This window comes from Apodemus sylvaticus, chromosome 2 (assembly GCF_947179515.1).
Source record: "Apodemus sylvaticus chromosome 2, mApoSyl1.1, whole genome shotgun sequence".
NCBI classification, from domain to species: domain Eukaryota; kingdom Metazoa; phylum Chordata; class Mammalia; order Rodentia; family Muridae; genus Apodemus; species Apodemus sylvaticus.
The window spans coordinates 11,218,541-11,238,896 of record NC_067473.1 but is presented as its reverse complement, the minus strand read 5'-3'; the positions used below and the strand labels follow the sequence as shown (position 1 = coordinate 11,238,896).

Genomic DNA, 20,356 nt, shown 5'->3' with positions numbered 1-20,356 from the left:
AAATGAGTTATATGCATAAGCATATAGCTATATTTACTGTGTGATGCATAGTCTGAAAATTCATATTAGTAGAAAAGATCAGAATAAAAGACTCTAAATTAAGGTTAAAGAAATATTCGCGTAGGTGGCATTCTGTAACAACTTTCTGTCAGTAGAACCACTGACCCTTATAAATTTATTGTCATCCAATAAATTCTGAAAGATGAAAGCATTTGGCACCTTACTACTTAAGGTTGTAGTTTACCATGTCCAGATAGCTACTCTGAGGACTCCCTTTTCTTAGTGGGCGTCCCTCCTTTCTTCCTGATTTGGGGAGTACAACCCAAAATCATCTACCTGAGGAATGTCATATAGTCCTTGGCAAACCTACAAGTTCAACCTTCTTTTTTCCAATAAGAATCCCAGCAAGCACGTGGGATTTGGGGGAAAGCCCAGTACTTTATACTCTAACCAATGATTTACAGTCCATCTGAATATTTCTTTTCAGTTTCCAAGGTTCATATACAGGCCTTGGTCATCCTGAATAAGATAAGTCTGTACAAGCCCACCTCAAATAAAGTGTTTGATCACAAGCTAAGATCGTCTAAGAAAAGCACCTGAGTCCAACCCTCCCTGCACACTCTCCCAGACTGACTGGGATCCAGAAAACCCCACCCTTTTAGGGCTCTGCTTTATTCTTCCAGTTCAGTGTGTGCCTGGACAATCTGAGGGAGGATTTGGAGCACACCTACCACAGCTGACACACACACACACAACATAAACATGCTTCTCTATGTTTCTGATGTAACATTTTCACTAGAGTGGCCCAGATATGATGAGGAAATGTGCTAAATACTTTTGTTTCTTCCCATGTTATTGACTCATTATCATTTTTCTTAGTATTTACTTAACAGAGTTGAAAAATTAGGTCAACATGAAGACACAGATAAATATTCACAACACAATTATTTGTAACTACCAACATTTGAATGCCAAACCAATATTGTACAGTGATTAAATAGATAAACTCTGATGTATTCAAATAATGGAATATTACTTAGCACTAGAATTGAAGTGTGCTCTGATGAGATTAGACACCTAGAAACGTTAAAAGTTGTCAAGTAAAACAAAAAGTCAATCATGAAATGCTACATCTGTATCCTTCCAAGTCCATTATACTCTGAGATAGATAAAACTATGAAGACAGTCTGCAGTCATGGATGTTGTCATGAGGAGGATGAGGCAGCACGGCAAAGGGAATGTTTGTACTTGCAACTATCCATGGGATACTTTGGGGCAGAAACCTATCATGCATTTCTTAAATATGGAATGCACAGCAGGAGTGAATGGCTTCTCAATAAAACACTCTCATTAGTAATGATATAGCAATAGAGGCTCCCAGGTGCAATAAGGGCACATACCAGTGTAAGAGATGAAATCTCTGCATGTGTTTCAGTTGATAATCTGGGAGTAAATATGAGCTCTATGCTGTGTATTCACTTTTTTCTTTTAGTGTAATATTTTTCTAAAACTAATGGGTACTTGAAAATAGTTGTAAGGTTAGTTAAAGTTGAAAGTATAATACCTCTAAGGAATTAGACACTTAAGACTTTTCCCACCCTGCCTCTTAGTTTATTAAATCAGGTGGATAAAGATTCCCCCAAGGCTGTGCATTTTAGCTGACCCATAGTTGAAAGAAATAAACTATATTATGGCTTGAACAATATTGTAGACTTTCTTTATTTAAGTGCTTTAAAGGCTGAAATGGCTGCAGTTATTTGTGTCAAGGGATTAACCCAACTTTTCTGGCCTCTGGTGGTTGCAGACATGTAAGATGCACAGATATCAATGAGAAAATATAGCCATACACATACAACAAATTCTTAAAACTCTTCTTTGTATACATATATAAAACTCTCAGAGAATAAATAAAAGAGAAAGATTATGACTCAGATTTGAGATCTCTTTCTAGAATGGTCCATGTAAGGAGGGAGGTGTCTTTCAATAAATGTTCTCATTAATATTACCAACATATACACCCTGGTGATGGGCAAAGAGATACCTTGTTATTGGTGGTGTTCTTATATCAGTCATGGGCAGAAAAGATAGTAGCCCTTCTCTCACCAGTGATAGCACTCGGGTAGGCATGCCCTGCACCTTGTCCAGGTAGAATAGTAGAGCTGGCTCATGGCAGAGGTGTGTGTGTGTGTGTGTGTGTGTGTGTGTGAGTTGACTTCAATGGTGTGAGAATGGGAGAGCTGACCCTGGAACTCATCTACCATGTTTAGGCACAGGAGCAGACGTGACACCCCCTTTACCTCTCCAGTTGGGAAAGGTCCCAACAGGGTCATGAGCTTAGGAGAGTGAGTACTGACACACACACACTGCAACACTTGGGGGGGGGGCAGGAATTTCTCCTTGCTTGGGCAGTGTAGCAGTGCTGACCCTGATGGCAGCAGCACAGGTGAACCAGCCCAGAGCCCAAGAGTAAGACCCAGTCCTGACACTCATCTGACTCATCACTCATCTGGTATCTCCTTTGTTCCTCACCACCTGCAGCAGTCAGGCAAGTTAGCCCTGGGTCATGAGATTGGCAGAGTTGATCCTGCCCTTAGACAGCTGTAGCACCCTATTACAGAGAGCAGGCCCTGCATATTTTCTAGGCAGTATTGTGGAGCTGGCACTGGTGGCAGGGGTGGTGTGTGTGTGTGTGTGTGTGTGTGTGTGTGTGTGTGTGAGTGTGTGGTGCCCGTGAGTATGCTGGCCCCACCACTCATCTGGTGGGAGGTGGCCTAGGCAGAAGGGAGATGCCCTCTGCCCCCTCACCCCTAGCCACCTGAGGTAGTAGGGAAAGCTGGACCTGGAGACCTGAGAGCAGATAAGCTGGCCCTGCCTCTCACCAGTTGTAGCACTCTAGAGAATGGTACCTGCAGCTTGCCTGGGTACCACAGCATTGCTGGCCCTGGTTGAAGGGGCTCAAGTGAGCCATCCAGGAGAGTGAGAGTGCAGGAGAGCTCGTCCTGCCACTTGCCTGGTACCAGATTCTGTGGCCACAGGGATGGTATCCTCCCCACTCCTGCCCATTTTGAGTAATAGCCTGGAGAGCCTGCCTGGGGCCATGGGAGCTAGAGAGATAGCCCTGCCCCATCATTGGCCTTAGCACTAAAGAGAGCAGACCCTGTACCTGGCCTGGCTAACTCTGTGGTGTTGGTCCTGATGGCACTTAAAATTTGTTTTTTATGATGGATTTGTGGGATTGATGACCCTCATATCATTTGTTACATCCAGCAACAAACTGATGTTACTAGAGATGAGCTATGAAAACTAGAAAAATTTGGAGAAATTAATATGTGATGAAGTCAATTTCTAAAAATGAATGAACTCAATATTCATGACAAAATTATGTAAGAGAATTAGAGCTAATGTAAATAGTTAAGAAATAAGATTATACTCAGTCTTAAGGTTAATTAATATCTGAATTCATGTAACTTAATGAAATTTAGAGATGAAAGTTATTTGATAAAGCATATTTGAATGCTATTCAATAAAGCTTGGGATAAGAATCCTGCTATTCAACACTGACAAGTCAATGAGAGCCATGACATTTGTCACAGGCCTCTCCAGCAGCAGCTCTGTTGTTCTTATAAAACTGAGCTCAAGAGTACTTTTTGGAGCCAGGAATGGTTGCACATGCCACTTGGCAACTCTGTGGGGAGGTGTCTTCAGAGGAGCCTGACCCTCATCTTGTTCTGCTTTTCTAGATTCAGCTCTGAAGGGGGGGCTCTTTACAGTTTCTAAATTTGTTTTCCCTTTTCCAAAATTACCATGAACGTCAAGTTTCATTGTGTACTAAAACAATAAATAGAAGAATAACACCATAATTAGGATATGTGAATACCAGTCAGAGAGAAAAATCCCAAAACATAAAGCAAAAAAGAAATACTAGGTATAACTGTCATTTTTTTTACAAAATACATTAAAAATAAATTCATGTTTATATTATTATATACAGTACTATACTGCACCTGTTTCTGAATTTAAAATTATTATAGAAGATGCACGATTTTTTGAATATTGTGAGCTTTGAAGCTTAGCATTCAGTGCAAAAGTATAGTCCAAAGATTACCAGCACTACCGTATATACACATGTGCTTATTTTGTGTGTGCGCAGGTGGGTGTGGAAGGGTATATGTGCATGTGGGAGGGAATGTGTGTATATGTTTTTTAATGTGTCCATGTGTTTATGTGTGCATGTGGGGGTTAAGTGTGCATGTGTAGTGGTTTGTCTTTGGCAGTATGTGAGCATGTAGGAGGGCATGCATGTGTGTGGGGAGTGTGCACGTAGAGGCATTGTGGGCACGAGAGCAAATGAGGGTATTGTACATATATGTGTGTGTGAATATGTGGGATGTGTGTATGTGTGTGTGGGCCTGTGATGCTATTTTCACAATGGTATGTGTGTGTGTGTGTGTGTGTGTGTGTGTGTGTGTGTGTGCGCGCGCGCGCGCGCGCGCGCGCGTGATCTATGTAGAGCATGTGTGTGTGCACCTGATTGTGGCAACCAGAGGACTATTCCTCAAGAGCTGTTACTTGGGAAATATCCATTTTATTTACCAGGACAGCTTCTTTTACTGTCCTGGAGGTAAATAAGTAAACTCTGCTAACTGGCCAGTGAGCCTGCTGCTTCTTTTCCCCACACTAAGATCATACCATGCATTAGCTTTTTCTTCTTTCTTCTTAAAACAAAAAACAAAAAACAACAACCTAGATCTGGTGACCAAATACAATGTGTTATACTCAGAAACAAAAACTTTAATTTAAAAAACTACCTTTTAATTTTTTTGAGAATTGCATGAAATATATTTTCACCATACTGTATTTTCCTCCCCATTACCCCAAATACATCATCTTCCACATATCTACCCTTCCACCTTCATGCTTTCTCTCCAAAACCCCCACAAAACCCACACAAAGCAAATAAACAACAACAACGGAACACACACACACACACACACACACAGCTTTTGTTATATGTTGATCAGTTCTCCCTGATGGGGCCTATCCTTGAATGTGGTTGATATGCAGAGTCGCTCCATTGAAGAACACTGACTTACTTTGTAATTACTTTGTAATTTTATGAGATCCCATTTGTCAATTCTTGATCTTAGAGCATAAGCTATTGGTGTTCTGTTCAGGAACTTTTTACCTGTGCCCATGTCCTCAAGGACATGGTTTTCCCCATGTTTCTTTTCTATTAATTTCAGTGTGTCTGGTTTTACATGGAAGTCCTTGATTCACTTGGATTTGTGCTTAGTACAAGGAGATAAGAATGGATCATTCACATTCTTCTGCATGCTGAACTCCAATTGAACCAACACCATTTGTTGAAAAGGCTATCTTTTTTCCACTGGATGTTTTCTGCTCCTTTGTTGAAGATCAAGTGACCATAGGTGTGTGGATTCATTTCCGGGTCTTCAACTCTATTCCATTGGTCCACTTGCCTGTCACCGTGCCAATACCATGCAGTTTTTAACACTATTGCTCTATAGGCAAAAAACAGTGACCAAAGAACAAAGCTGCAACCAACAAATTGGGAAAAGATCTTCACCAACCCTACATCCGATAGAGGGCTAATATTCAATATATACAAAGAACTCAAGAAGTTAGACCTCAGGGAACCAAATAACCCTATTAAAATGGGGTAAAGGTCTAAAAAAAAATAATTTTCGCCTGAAGAAATTTGGATGGCCGAGAAGTACCTTAAGAAATGCTCAATTAGTCATTAGTCACTAGGGAAATGCAAATCAAAACAACCCTGAGATTTCATCTCACACCAGTCAGAATGGCTAAGATTAAAAATTCAGGAGACAGCAGGTGTTGGCAAGGATGTGGAGAAAGAGGAACACTCCTCCACTGCTGGAGGGATTGCAAGATGGTACAACCCCATGGAAATCAGTCTGGCGGTTCCTCAGAAAACTGGACATGACACTTCCAGAGGACCCTGCTATACCTCTCCTGGGCATATAACCAGAGATTCCCAGGCATGCAATAAGGACACATGCTCCATTATGTTCATAGCAGCCTTATTTATAGTAGCCAGAGGCTGGAAAGAATCCAGATGTCCCTCAATGGAGGAATGGATACGGAAAATGTGGTACATTTACACAATGGAATATTATTCAGCAATTAAAAACAATGAATTCATGAAATTTTTAGGCAAAATGGTTGGAACTGGAAAATATCATCCTATGTGAGGAACCCAATCACAAAAGAACACACATGGAATGCAATCTCTGATAAGTGGATATTAATTAGCCCAGAAGCTCTGAAAACCAAGGCACAATTAGCATAACAAATGACTCCCATGAAGAAGTAAGGAGAGGGCCTTGATACAGGAAAGGCTTGATCTAGCATTGTAGGGGAGAACCAGGACAGAGAAAAAGGAGGGAGGTGATTGGAGAATGGGTGGAGAGAAGAAGGCTTATGGGACATATGGGGAGGGGGAACTAGGAAAGGGGAAATTATTTGGAGTGTAAACAAAGAATATAGAAAATTATATATATATATATATATATATATATATATATATATATATATATATATATATATATATATACAAAAAAAAAAAAAAGAACACTGACTTTTCCTGCCTCAGCATCTATCAGTTGCAAATAGCTTCTTGGATAGGGGAGAAACTTTGTGTATAGGTTCCCTTCTCAATGTTGGAGTTTTCCTGGCTTCAACTTATAAAAGTCTTGTACATGCTGTTATAGTCTCTGTGAGTTCATATCTGTCTGGAAAATGCTGTTTCCTGAAGATGGTCGCCACCTCTGTCTCTGACAGTCTTATCATCCCCACCTTCTCTTAGCTTTCTGAACCTTGAAAGAAGCGGTGTGGTAAAGGCATCTCATTTAGGACAAACACTTTCCCACACCCAGTAAGTTTTTAATGATTGAGATATCTCTCCAATGTTTTTTTTTTTTATCACTGGACAGTTTACCATAATGTACAAGCATATTTCAACTTAGTTATATTCCAGAAACTTGAGAAACATCTCCATTGCATGTTTTAAAAGGTGTTAAATTCTCAATAGTTCTTTGGATTATGTATGGTCCTGAAACCTAGTTTAAATGAGATGCTAATTAAAAAATACCCATAAAGGAATCATTGTGAAAATTTACAGGGGATCATACCACTTTTATTTTGCTTGATTCTTGCAAGTCTTGTTTTTTTTTTTTTTAAAGTAATACAATTATTACTGAACTACTCTCAAAATCACTGACAACATTGCTTTTTTGAGAGAAAATAGTGAAAAAATAGGTATTAATATTGTTAAATATTAAAGTTATTTAAATTTCTAGATATACAAATACATTTCAATAAATTTATGGCATAAGTTTATTTATATTTTTCATTAAAATGTTTCTTTGTATGATGTATGTGTATGTGCATATGTGTGAGAGACAGAGATAGAGATAGAGATAGAGATAGAGATAGAGATAGAGATAGAGATAGAGATAGAGATAGATTGAGAGAGTGAGAGAAAGAGAGAGAGAGAGAGAAAGAGAGAGAGAGAATTTGTGCCACAGCTTGCATTTTTCTCTTACCTTCATTGTCTGGTAAACTTCTTCACCACCTCCTGTGCCTCTACTCTTCCATTAGGGCATGCAGTGGAATTGTAATGCTTTCCCTGCCAGATATTGTTCTTATGTGAATTTTGGGGATCCAAACTCGTGCCAGTAGGATTGAATAGGGAAGACTTTTCCATCCGAGCCATCCCTGGCATTATGGTGCAGATAGTCTCTTTATGTTGCTTTCTTGCTTTCTGCTCACTTCTGAGCAAAGAAATTTCTAGAATATTACACATTAAGGTTTTTGTTTTCTTTTGCTTTGCTTTTAAGATAAAGGAAAATTCTGGTTCTTCTGACATTTTCTGTTTGGCACACATCAAAATGGGTTTATACTACACTTTCCAATGACAAAATCACACTGCAATTCTTAGAAGTTAAAAGGTTACCTTGCACTTTTTCGTCTTCTCTTTATATTTATATATAGTGTTTGTGAGAGTGGGAAGGACAGAGTAAATGCCACAGGATAATGTGTAGAGGTTAGAGGACAACCGGAGAGATCTGGCTTAAGAGTTCTAAGTGGGTACCAGGTTGCAAAGCAGATTATTAGACTTGACTGAATGCATCTTTGCCTGCTGAACCATCAAGTTTGCCTACTCACTGTGTCTCCAAATTCTGAAATAAGATTGCGTAGCTGTGCTGATGTGAGTCAGGGAGCTATTGGCTCATGCTTCTATTATTTGTTGTGGCTCAAGGACTTTCAGGTTTATCAGAGAGATACTGGATTGTACAAAATGATTCAGAGTTAGGGCCCTTCAGTGTATCCTTGGGTCTCTTGTTCTTTAGAAGTCTCTGCGAGGTAATCTGGACATCCTGCAAAGCAGTAGCTCATGCTCACTGTCATGAGTGATGGAGAGCAATGAGCCTGCCTTTCCACTCATCAAGTCTTCTCATTTATTATAGTCATTTTACAGAACAGTCCTTGGACAACAAATAAGGCTCATACGTAACAGTGTGAGTTCCAGGGGCAGGAAGGATCATTTGAGTTCATCTTGGTGGTCAGCTAGCACACAGTTAAATGGATGCTGTTTGAAAAAAATCTCTAATTTGTGAAATCCAGACAACTTGGGTTCACAGCAACAGTTAAGTCAATATATGTGGCTCCTCGGCCCATACTTCTAATACTGCATAAAAACTTGTAAATATAAAGGCAAATGTAATCTGTAACTTTATTGTATCCTCATTAAATTCATGTGGAGTATTGGAAGTGACAGAATTTTGAAGAGAAAATACATTTTCATTATGAACTAAGATGTGAACAGCAATTTAATTTACATTCCAAACAGTTTTCAGATGAAAGTGCATTTAGGTCATTGTTAACCTACACTGTGAAGATGCTTACGGGTGACAGGTTTCAATTAAAGCCTTTTAATGATTCTTCCCTGCAAGTTTGAAACTTTTGAATTTTACCTGAAAAATGTACTAAATCAGAGAAAGTAAAAGATAATTATCTTCTACTTGGATCACTCAATCACTCTGTATTTCTCTCTCTCCGTCTCCCTCTTTCTCTCCCTTTCCCTCTCCCTTTCCCCTCTCCTCTCTCCCTCTCCCTCTCCTCTCTCTTTCTCTTTCTGTGTGTAGGTGTCAGTGTTCTTGTATGTGAGTACTTGAGTGTGGAAGCCAGAATCTATGGATGTCTACAATCATCTTTTGCCATATTTTTTGAGACAAAGTACATCACTGAACCTGGAGCATTCTGATTCAGCTAGACTTCCTAGCCAATTGATTGTAGGAATTCTCCAGACTTTTTACTCTAAGCCTGGGGTAACAGATGTGTGTGCTGCTCCACCTGACTTGCATGGGCACTCAGTTCTTCACCTTTACATAGCAAATACTCTACTCTCTGAGACATAATCTCAGCCTGACTCCACAGTTCCTTTACACACTCAAAATAAACTGACTTTGCTAAAACAAAAATAATAAATATTAGTAAGTGTCATGGATCGTCCTGGTGCTGTTTGTATTTTGATGCTAATTCTGCTTTCCTAGGAGGGGCAGGAGGGGCTGCAGACAAGGTGTGAATAATGTACCCAGGTAACTTCTTGAACCTCCGTTCCACCTTAACTTGTAAAATAAAGGCTAGAGTTGGTGATTGAGCAGTGGGAGGGAACTTGGTGTTCGGGGGAGAAAGAGGAGAGGGGAGAGAGAAGGAGAAGAAAGAGAAGGAAGATGGAGGAAGATGATTCAGATTCCGTGTGGCTTTAAGTGGCCACAGGTAGCTATGAATGTCATCACAAAAGCATAGAACAATTGGAATAACTTGTCTAATCTAGGTGGGCAGCTTGTATCATTATCAATTGGCTCTGAAATTATTGTGTGGGCATCGTGTGAATTGAGAATGTATTGATATATATAAATCTGACTGATTAATTATAAGCTTCTAGCATTTTGATTCACTGGGTTAAGGGGATTTGTGACAACTAGCCACAGGGGATAGATGGCTGAGAAGGTAGAAGTGTCTCTGAGCAAACTGAGAAGGGAAGACTGCAGGCTGGGCTAGCCTACAGATGGTGAGACCAGAGCCAGAGAGTAGGTGTATATAGTGTGGGATGATGATATGCTTTTTAATATTTCCCGCAACAAATAAGGATCACATATCAAAAGCTATATTGAAACATTAAAATGACATAGGAGGAAAAGCTAATAGTGTAAAATTCATTTGAATGTTTGGGATATGATATACTTATGGTATTTTAAGCTCAGTTACTTCCATCTAAACTCTTTAGGTTTCAAAGACTGACTTAATGGTAAAAATTGTTACCTTTTTATCCCTAAGAATGAATTTCACATTTGGTAATTTGTGGTGGGTTGTCATTACTGGACTTTATAACCAAATTTCTTTGTGATTTCTTTCTGGCTTAATATACAAATATAGTTGAAATAAGAGCCTTGGGTGAATTTTCAAGCAATGAAGGCTCCAGGTAGTTTGGCCTCATATTTTCTGTTCTTGCATTTATAATGAGTTGGAGAAATAGGAGTTTATATGAATAAAAAGAAAATATCTATCTTTTAAGAGCAAGGGAAGCTTAAAATGTCAATATACATACATGTATTTTGCTTCCAACTCTATTTTGAGTTTTTGTTTAAAGTTGTACCACTCCAAAAAAAAAGAAAGAAAATATTAGGTGTAAGTTTTTTTTTACATAAATGTTTTGTTTTCATCTGTTTTCTATATTATCACTATGAATTCTTATGTCAACATGCATGACTGAATGCTGTATCAGAAAAAAAATGTATTACTGTCATTAAAAATTGCACTTTAATGCCTAGTGTCTAAAAAATACCATGAAACATATTTACCTATCTTCCTTAATATCCAAGTAAGCACATTTTGGAGTTTCTTCTCTAAAACCAAGTGGCTCACTCTCAGCTTTACATTACTGCCTTGCAGTATACATGACTCACTGGGAAGTAGGATTGGCTCTTTCAGACTACTATGAATATTTAGAAGTGAAAACAAGAATGTCTAATGGTATATTCCTGCAATCCTTGTTCCTTAGAATTGCAAGACCAAGGTCTTTCCCTGCTGCAAATTGTGTTCAAGGTAGCCTGGGCAATGTAAGCCGAGACTGTATTGGAATACAAAGAATACAGGGTATGTAGCAGAATGCTTGTGTAATATGTTTAATGCCCTAGATTTAACCTCTAGTACTTCAGGAAAACTAAATCGCTGTATGACATTTTTTTAAAAAAAATATGCAATGGCATTTTCATTTTCCAAACCTAGAAGTAGGATGAACAATTTTGGGATTTAGCAAAAATTTTGGGATTTAGCAAAAAATATGAATAAACATAGAAGAGCCCACTCTACTTCAAGTCTGTTTTAGTACTGAATTTCAAAGTGTAACATTAAATTGAGGACAATTTCTCTTTTTTCCTTGGAATATATCCATGGTTAAGAAATCACAACATTCATGAAAAAGTGGAGGTAACTTGGTGTTAATTCTGACCCAAATGATGGAAGCCAGTAATCCTCACAAACAACACTGACAACAACTATATGATCCTTTCTCTCTCATCCAAGGCCTGGCACATATAGAATGCATTGTGGGTAATTTGTTTGAGAAGAGCCAGAGGAAAACATATAAAGAATAGTCTTTCTCCTCAAGGCTGTTCCTGGGACTGAGCTAGCCCTGATGCCTTGTCCACAGTTAACAGCTTATAATTAGTCCCTGAGCACTCACTATCCAAGGGGCTAGAAATAATGGAAGAGCTGAAGATTTGTAGTGATCCCAATATTCTAAAAATATCTTTTATCTTCTAAGAGACTGGAACTTTGGCTGGACCTCAAGCCAGAGTTATTAATACATCCTGATGTCACTTAAGATCATTTTTATTAGATATGTTCTTTATTTACATTTCAAAAGTTGTGCCCTTTCCTGGTTCTTCGCCCCCACCCCCAAGCCCCTAGCCCATCCTTCCTCCCTCTGCTCAACATTCCACACACTCCCACTTCCCTGTCCTGACATTCCCCTATACAGGGGCATCTAGCTTTCTCAGGACCAAGGGCCTCTCCTCCTTTTGATGTCCAACAAGAATACCCTCTGCTGTATATGCATCTCGCGCCATGGGTCCCTCCATGTGTACTCTTTGGTTGGTAGTTTAGTCCCTAAGAGCTCTGGAGGTACTGAATAGTTCAAATTGTTGGTCTTCCTTTGGTGCTGAAAACCCCTTCATCTCCTTTGGTCCTTTATCTAGCTCCTCCATTGGGGACCCTGTGCTCAGATCAATGGTTGGCTGAGAGTGTCCCCCTCTGTATTTGTCATGCACTGGTAGAGTCTGCCAGGTGACAGCTATATCAGGCTCCTGTCAGCAAGCACTTATTAGCATCCACAATACTGTCTGGGTTTTGTAACAGTATATGGGATGGATCCCTAGAAGGGGCAGTCTCTGGATGGTCTTTCCCTCATTTTGGTCTCTGTTCCACATTTGGTCTCTGTTTCTCCTCTGGTTGGTATTTTGTTCCCCACTTCTAAGAAGGACCAAAGTAACCATACTTTGTTCTTCCTTCTTCTTGAGCTTCATTTGATCTGTGAGTTGTGTCTTGGGTGATTAGCTTCTGGGCTAATATCCGCTTATAAATGAATGCATATCCTCTGTGTTCTTTTGTGAATGGGTTACCTCACTTAGGATGATATTTTCTAGTTCCATTCATTTGTTTAAGACTTTCATGAATTCATTGTTTTTAATAGCTGAGTCGTACTCCATTGTGCAAATGTACCACATTTTCTGTATCCATTCTGCCATTGAGGGACATCTGGGTTCTTTACAGCATCTGGCTATCATAAGTAAGGCTGGTATGAACATAGTGGAGCATGTGTCCTTATTACAGGCTGGGGAATCCTCTGGGTATATGCCCAGGAGTGGTATAGCCGGGTCCTCTGGTAGTATTATGCCAAGTTTTCTGAGGAACCGCCAAACTGATTTTCAAACTGATTGTAGTAGCTTGCAATCCCACCAGCAGTGGAGAAGTGTTCCTCTTTCTCTACATCCTCACCAGTACTTGCTGTCTCCTGAGGTTTTGATTTTAGCCATTCTGACTTGTGTGAGGTGAAATCTCAGGATTGTTTTGATTTACATATCTCTGATGACTAAGGATGTTGAACATTTCTTTAGGTGCTTCTCAGCCATTTGATATTCTGCAATTGAAAATTCTTTGTTTAGCTCTGTAGCCCATTTTTAATAGGGTTATTTGGTTCTCTGAAGTCTAATTTCTTGAGTTCTTTGTAAATATTAGATATTAGCCCTCTGTCGGATGTAGGGTTGGTAACAATCTTTTCCCAATTTGTCGGTTGCATTTTTGTCCTGTTGACAGTTTCCTTTGACTTACAGAAAATTTGTAATTTTATGAGGTCCTACTTGTCAATTTTTGATCTTAGAACATAAGCTATTGGTGTTCTGTTCAGGAAAATTTCTTCTGTGTCCATGTTCTTGAGGCTCTTCCCCAGTTTCTTTTCTATTAGTTTCAGTGTATCTGGTTTTATGTGGAGGTCCTTGATCTACTTGGTCTTGAGCTTTGTACAAGGAGATAAGAATGGAGAGATTTGCATTCTTTTGCATGCTAACTGCCAGTTGATCCAGCACCATTTGTTGAAAATGCTGTCCTTTTTCCACTGGATGGTTTTAGCTCTTTTGTCAAAAATCAAGTGACCAAAGGTGTGAGGGTTCATTTCTGGGTCTTTAGTTCCATTCCATTGATCTACTTGAACCAATACCATGCAGTTTTTATCACTATTGCTGTTTAGTACTACAGGTGGTCTGGGATACTGATCCTGCCAGAAGTTCTTTTATTGTTGAGAAGAGTTTTCACTATCCTGGGTTTTTTGTTATTGCAGATAAATTTGGAAATTGCTCTTTCTATCTCTATGAAGAATTGAGTTAGAATTTTGATAAGAATTGCATTGAATCTGTAGATTGCTTTAGGCAAGATGGTCATTTTTATTATATTAATCCTTCTAATCCATGAGCATGGGAGATCTTTTCATCTTCTGAGATCTTCTTCAATTTCTTTCATCAGGGACTTGAATTTCTTTTCATACAGATCTTTCACTTGCTTGGTTAGAGTTACACCAAGGTATTTTATATTATTTATGACTACTGTCATAATTGTTATTCTCAGCCTGTTTAACCTTTGAGTATAGAAAGGCTACGGACTTGTTTGAGTTAATTTTATATCCAACCACTCTGTGGAAATTGTTTATCACATTAGGAGTACTCTGATGAGTTTTTGGAGTCACTTAAATATACGATCATATCATCTGCAAATAGTGATACTTTGACTTCTTCCTTTCTAATTTGAATTACTTTGACCTCCTTTTGTTGTCTAATTGCTCCGGCTAGGACTTCAAGTACCTTATTGAACAGGTAGGGAGAGTTGAAAGCCTTGTCTAGTCTCTGATTTCAGTGGGATTGCTTCAAGTTTCTCTCCATTTAGTTTGATGTTGGCTACTGGTTTTCTGTATATTGCTTTTACTATGTTTAGGTATGGGCCTTGAATTCCTGATCTTTCCAAGATTTTTATCATGAAGAGACATTTGATTTTGTCAAATGCTTTTCAATATCTAATGAAATTATCATGTGGCTTTTTTCTTTAAGTTTGTTCATATAGTGGATAATATTGATGGGTATCTGTATATTAAATCATCTCTGCATCCATGGGATGAAGCCTACTTGATCATGTTGGATGATCATTTTGATGTGTTCTTGGATTCAGTTAGCAACAATTATATTGAGTATTTTTTCATCGATTCATAAGAGATATAAGTCTAAAGTTCTCTTTCTTTATTGGATCTTTGTGTGGTTAGGTATCAGAGTAATTGTAGCTTCATAAAATGAGTTGTGTAGTGTTCCATCTGTTTCTATTTTGTGGAATAGTTTGAAGAGTATTGGTATTAGGCCTTATTTGAAGGTCTGATAGAACTGTGCATTCAATCCATCTGGTCCTTGGCTTTTTTTGGTTGTGAAACTATTAATGACTGCTTCAGTTTCTTTAGCGGTTATGGGATTGTTTAGATAATTTATATGATCCTCATTTAACTTTGGTACCTGGTATCTGTCTACATATGTGTCCATTTCATCTAGATTTTCCAGTTTTGTTGAGCATAGGCTTTTATAGTAGGATCTGATGATGTTTTGATTTTCCTCAGTATCTGTTGTTATATCTCCCTATTCATTTCTGATTTTGCTGATTTGGATACTGTCTCTGTGCCCTCTGCTTAGTTTGGCTAAGGGTTTATCTGTCTTGTTGGTTTTTTCAAAGAGCCACCTACTGGTTTGATTGATTCTTTGTGTAGTTCTTTTGTTTCTACTGGATTGATTTCAGTCCTGAGTTTGATTATTTCCTGCTGTCTACTCCTCTTGGGTATATTTACTTCTTTTGTTCTAGAGTTTTCAGCTGTGCTGTTAATCTTTTAGTGTATGGTCTTTCCAGTTTCTTTTTGGAGGCACTTAGAACTGTGAGTTTTATTCTTAGCACTGCTTTCATTGTCTCCTGTAAGTTTGGGTATGTTATACCTTTATTTTTTAAATTCTAAAATGTCTTTAATTTCTTTCTTTCTTTCTTCCTTGACCAATTTTTTATTGAGTAGAATGTTGTTCAGTTTCCATCTGTATGTGGGCTTTCTGTTGCTTTTTTGTTGCTGTTGAAGATCAGCCTTAGTCCATGGAGATCAGATAAGGTGCATGGAATTATTTCAGTCTTCTTCTATCTGCTGAGGACTGTTTTGTGACCAAGTATATGGTCAATTTTGGAGAGAGTACTGAGAGGTGGTAAGAAGAAGTTATATTCTTTTGTTTTAGGACAAAATATTCTATAGATATCCGTTAAATTCATTTGATTCATAACTTCTCTTAGTTTCACTGTTTCTCTGTTTAGTTTGTTTCCCTGATCTGTCCATTGTTGAAGTCTCAACTATTATTGTGTAAGGTTCTATGTGTGCTTGAGGTTTAGTAAAGTTTCTTTTATGAATGTGGGTGCCCTTTTATTTGGAGCATATATGTTCAGAATTGAGAGTTGATTTTGGTAGATTTTTCCATTGATGAGTATGAAGTGTCCTTTCTTATCTTTTTTGATCACTTTAGGTTGAAAGTTGATTTTATTCAATATTAGAATGGGTACACCAGCTTGTTTCTTGGGACCATTTGCTTGGAAATTGTTTTCCAGCCTTTTCCTCTGAGGTAGTGTCTGTCTTTGTGCCTGAGGTGAGTTTCCTGTATGCAGCAAAATGTTGGGTCCTGCTTATGTATCCAGTCTGTTAGTCTATGTCTTTTTATTGGAGAATTGAGTCCATTGATATTAGGAGATATTAAAGAAGAGTAATTGTTGCTTCCTGTTATTTTTGTTATTAGTGGCAGAGTTATGTTTGGGTGTCTCTCTTCTTTTTGATTTGTTAAAAGGTTAATTTCTTCCTTTTTCTAGAATGTAGTTCCCTCCTTGTTAGTATTTTCCATTCATTATCCATTGAAAGGCTGGATTTATGGAAAGATATTATATAAAGATTTTTTTGTCATAAAATACCTTGGTTTCTCCATCTATGGCAATTGAGAGTTTTGCTGGGTATTGTAGCATGGGGTGGCATTTGTGTTCTCTAAGGGTCTGTATGACATCTGCCCAGGATCTTCTGGCTTTCATAGTCTCGGGCGAGAAGTCTGGTGTAATTCTGATAGGTCTGTCTTTATATATTACTTGACCTTTTCCCTTACTGTTTTTAATATTCTTTCTTTGTTTAGTACGATTGGTGTTTTAATTATTAAGTGATGGGAGGAATTTCTTTTCTGGTCCAATCTATTTGGAGTTCTATAGGCTTCTTGTATGTTCATGGGCATTTCTTTCTTTAGGTTAGTGAAATTTCCTTCTATAATTTTTGGAAGACATTTTCTGGCCCTTTAAGTTGGGAATCTCCACTCTCTTAAGTACCTATTATCCCTAGGTTTTGTCTTCTCATTTTGTCCTAGATTTCCTGCATGTTTGGGGTTAGGAGATTTTGCAGTTTGCATTTTCTGTTGCTGTTGTTTCAATGCTTCCTATGGTATCTTCTGCATCTGAGATTCTCTCTTCTATCTCTTGTATTCTGTAGTTGATGCTTTAATGTGTGATTCCTGGCTTCTTTCCTATGTTTTCTATGTCCAGAGTTGCCTCGCTTTGTGATTTCTTTATTGTTTCTACCTCCATTATTAAATCTTGGATGATTTTGTTCAATTCCTTCACCTGTTTGCTTGTGCTTTCCTCTAATAATTTAAGTTCTTCTACCTGTTTACCTGTGTTCTCCTGTATTTCTTTAAAGGAGTTATTTATGTCCTTCTTGTAGCCCTCTATCAGCATCATGACCTGTGGTTTTAAATCCGATTCTTGCTTTTCTGGTGTGTAGGAGTATCCAGGACTTGCTGTTTGGGAGAATCGTGTTCACATGGTGCCATGTTGCCTTGATTTCTGTTAGTAACCTTCCTACACTTGCCTTTCACCATCTGGTTATCTCTGGTGTTAGCTGGTCCTGCTGTCTCTGGCTGGTGCTTGTTCCTCCTGTGTGCCTGAAAGCCTGTCTCAGCACCCCTAGGTGATCGGCTCTTCCCTGGCACAGAGTGCTGAGGTGCTACCCAGCTCCTGGGTGCAGGTGGAGGCTGGACTGACCCTGTCCCAGCTGTTCTGCCACTCCTGTGTTCCTTATGCTCCTGGCTGTATCTGCCTGCTCAGTCACTGGAGAAGATGGCCACCTTCAATCTTAAATTACATATTTATCCATTCTTATGACCTAGAGAAATGCATGTGTATCATTGGATAAAAGCAGTAAATACAAAAATTGAAAGTACCTTCTGAAAAATCTACCGTAAAGTTTCAAGCAAACATTTATGGCAATTGGTTGATATATGATAATCTTTATTATTTGGGATCACTTCATCCCAGACATGTAATTGTTAGCTGGCATCAATTGGAATCAATGACTTAATCTCTTGTAAAATTCAAAGATTTCTGTAAATACCCAATTCCTTAGCATATAATACTTTCTTTGAAGTTCATGGACAAACTGTAGATTACTCTCAGATAGACCGACATCACGCATGCGTGCACACACACACACACACACACACACACAAACACGCAAAGAGCTCATATAATAGATACATATAGGCATAGATACATGGTCATACTTTCACAAATCAGTCTTTAGGCAAGCCACAATTCAGACACAGGACAGATAGAGAGGATAGAAGGCATAAGGAGCATGACATAGAGGATTCAAATATGAACTCTATTTTGGTTAAATGATTAGAAGAGGCAGTGCCTTTATTTCTTCAGTGTGACACATATGCTTTATTGGTAACTCATACTTCATCATGAAGGTATTGTAATCTGCACAGAGAATGAAGAAGAAAGCTGTGAAATGATGACTTATAGAAATGACATAGGTGTTTGCACTCATTAACTCATATATTCTGTGGTTACCGGCATAAGACCAAATCAATTGAAATTTCATTATTGATAGAGAAGTGGCACATGTAGTTTCTCTCTTGGCAGGGGTGCTATTGGTAGTTGGTTGCCAAGAACCAGCCTCATCTTGGAGAGAGTGTCCTGAGGAAGGAGTGTTTGTGAGCAGCAAAGTAAAAGACTTGAAGTCAATCATGGGAATAAGCTGCCAGCTTTGTGTTCTACATTAGCTGGCCCTCTAGACAGATGTGTAGATAGCTCAGACCAAAGCCAAGTCTTTCATTTACCTATCAATTCAGTCATTACACCAGGTTCCCTTTTGATTATCAAATCAGTATTTTATAATGTTATCCCCTTGATTCATAGAAAAGACAGGAAGCACATTTTTTAAACAAAGCAAATGAACTCAGGGATCTGCCTGCCTTTTTAAGAATAAAAAATAAATTGTAAATATGTCCTGAGATTACCATTCTCACTATTTCTGATTCTAAACTCTCTCTGTCCCAGGCTGATATTGAACTCAGGAATCTTCCTGCTTTTGTAATCACAGAAAATAAGCAGCTGTGTGGGAGCTGGCTCTGAGATCACCATTCCCTCACTTCCTGATATTTATTTTGAACCATGAGCCTTGTTTTTAACTATTCCTTTTCTTTTCCTGTCTCATTCTTGTTCTTTAGGGTCCATGAAACTTCTCATAAAATTCATATTGCATCCTTACAGTGTGTATAGTTGAGAAATTGTATATATTTTTGAACTCATGTTTTCAGAGGTCTTTTCTACAGCCTTAATGGCTCCTCTGAAGATCATAGTGTTCACCATTTTACAGAGGAACACATTCTTGCCTTGCAAACTCATGCTGTTTCTTATTATTATGGAGTCATTACCCTTAACAGAGAGAACATTTTCCAAAGAAGGAACATGAAAATATGCACATTATTGTACAAATAAGCCTTATGCTTAGCAATTCTCAACACTCGTGGAGGCCCACACACTGCTTGCTCTGCTCGTGGGTGGGAACTTTGTCACGCCATCCTTTCCACATGGAAGGACTTGGTGGTTCTTAAGTTAGGGAAAGTCACTATACTTTGCAGGCATGGCCATTGGTAGATTCCTCATGCCCAAGTGGATGCCCTTTACCATACACGTATAGGCAGCAGTAATTGAATTCAGGAATTTATTAATGATGAGAAAAAAATAGGAGAACCTGAAGCTGGCAGAGACAGGGTTAGGGTATTATTGTCGATGGAAGGATGTTATGGTGGATACATAATTTCAAATACATTGTGTAAACTTATGGACTTTTAAAAAGTTAAATAAAATATGATTAAAATTAGAAAGAATTATGGGTGATGGTATAGCTAGCAGCAGTCTCAGGCAGTCCAAAAGCACACTCTGTATTCTAAGCACCCGCTTCTCTAAGCAATAAGGAGTGAGGATGCTGAGTAGGACAATCATTTGTCTGGGTTAGAAATCCCCCACTTAAACAGAGGAATAATAATAACTACCATGTTGTGCCAAGACCACAGAATGTTTCAATGCTTGTGTAGTATGCCTCTGACAAGTTATGATTTAAGTGTATATTTATTTCTCAGCCTGATTACAAAATAGCAATGACTCTTTTGATAATGCAGCAAATGACAAGTGATTTCTACATGAAGTTTCCTGTATTCATATATGGAATATCTGAGTGATTAATGCTTTAGAATCAAGATAAACTCATTTAATATACAATCAAACACATAGGAGACCAAAGTCATTAACTCTGGGAATATAAAGTAGAACAAATGTTTATTGCAGTATTATTCCATCTTTTTACATGTGAAAATGT

General features: G+C 38.4%; 1 pseudogene; it reads right to left on the bottom strand.

Annotated features, from left to right (window-relative positions):
* The window catches only part of LOC127677245 (40S ribosomal protein S9-like), an 84,028-nt pseudogene extending 78,807 nt beyond the window's left edge, over positions 1–5,221 (bottom strand).
* Positions 5,222–20,356: the final 15,135 nt, after the last annotated feature.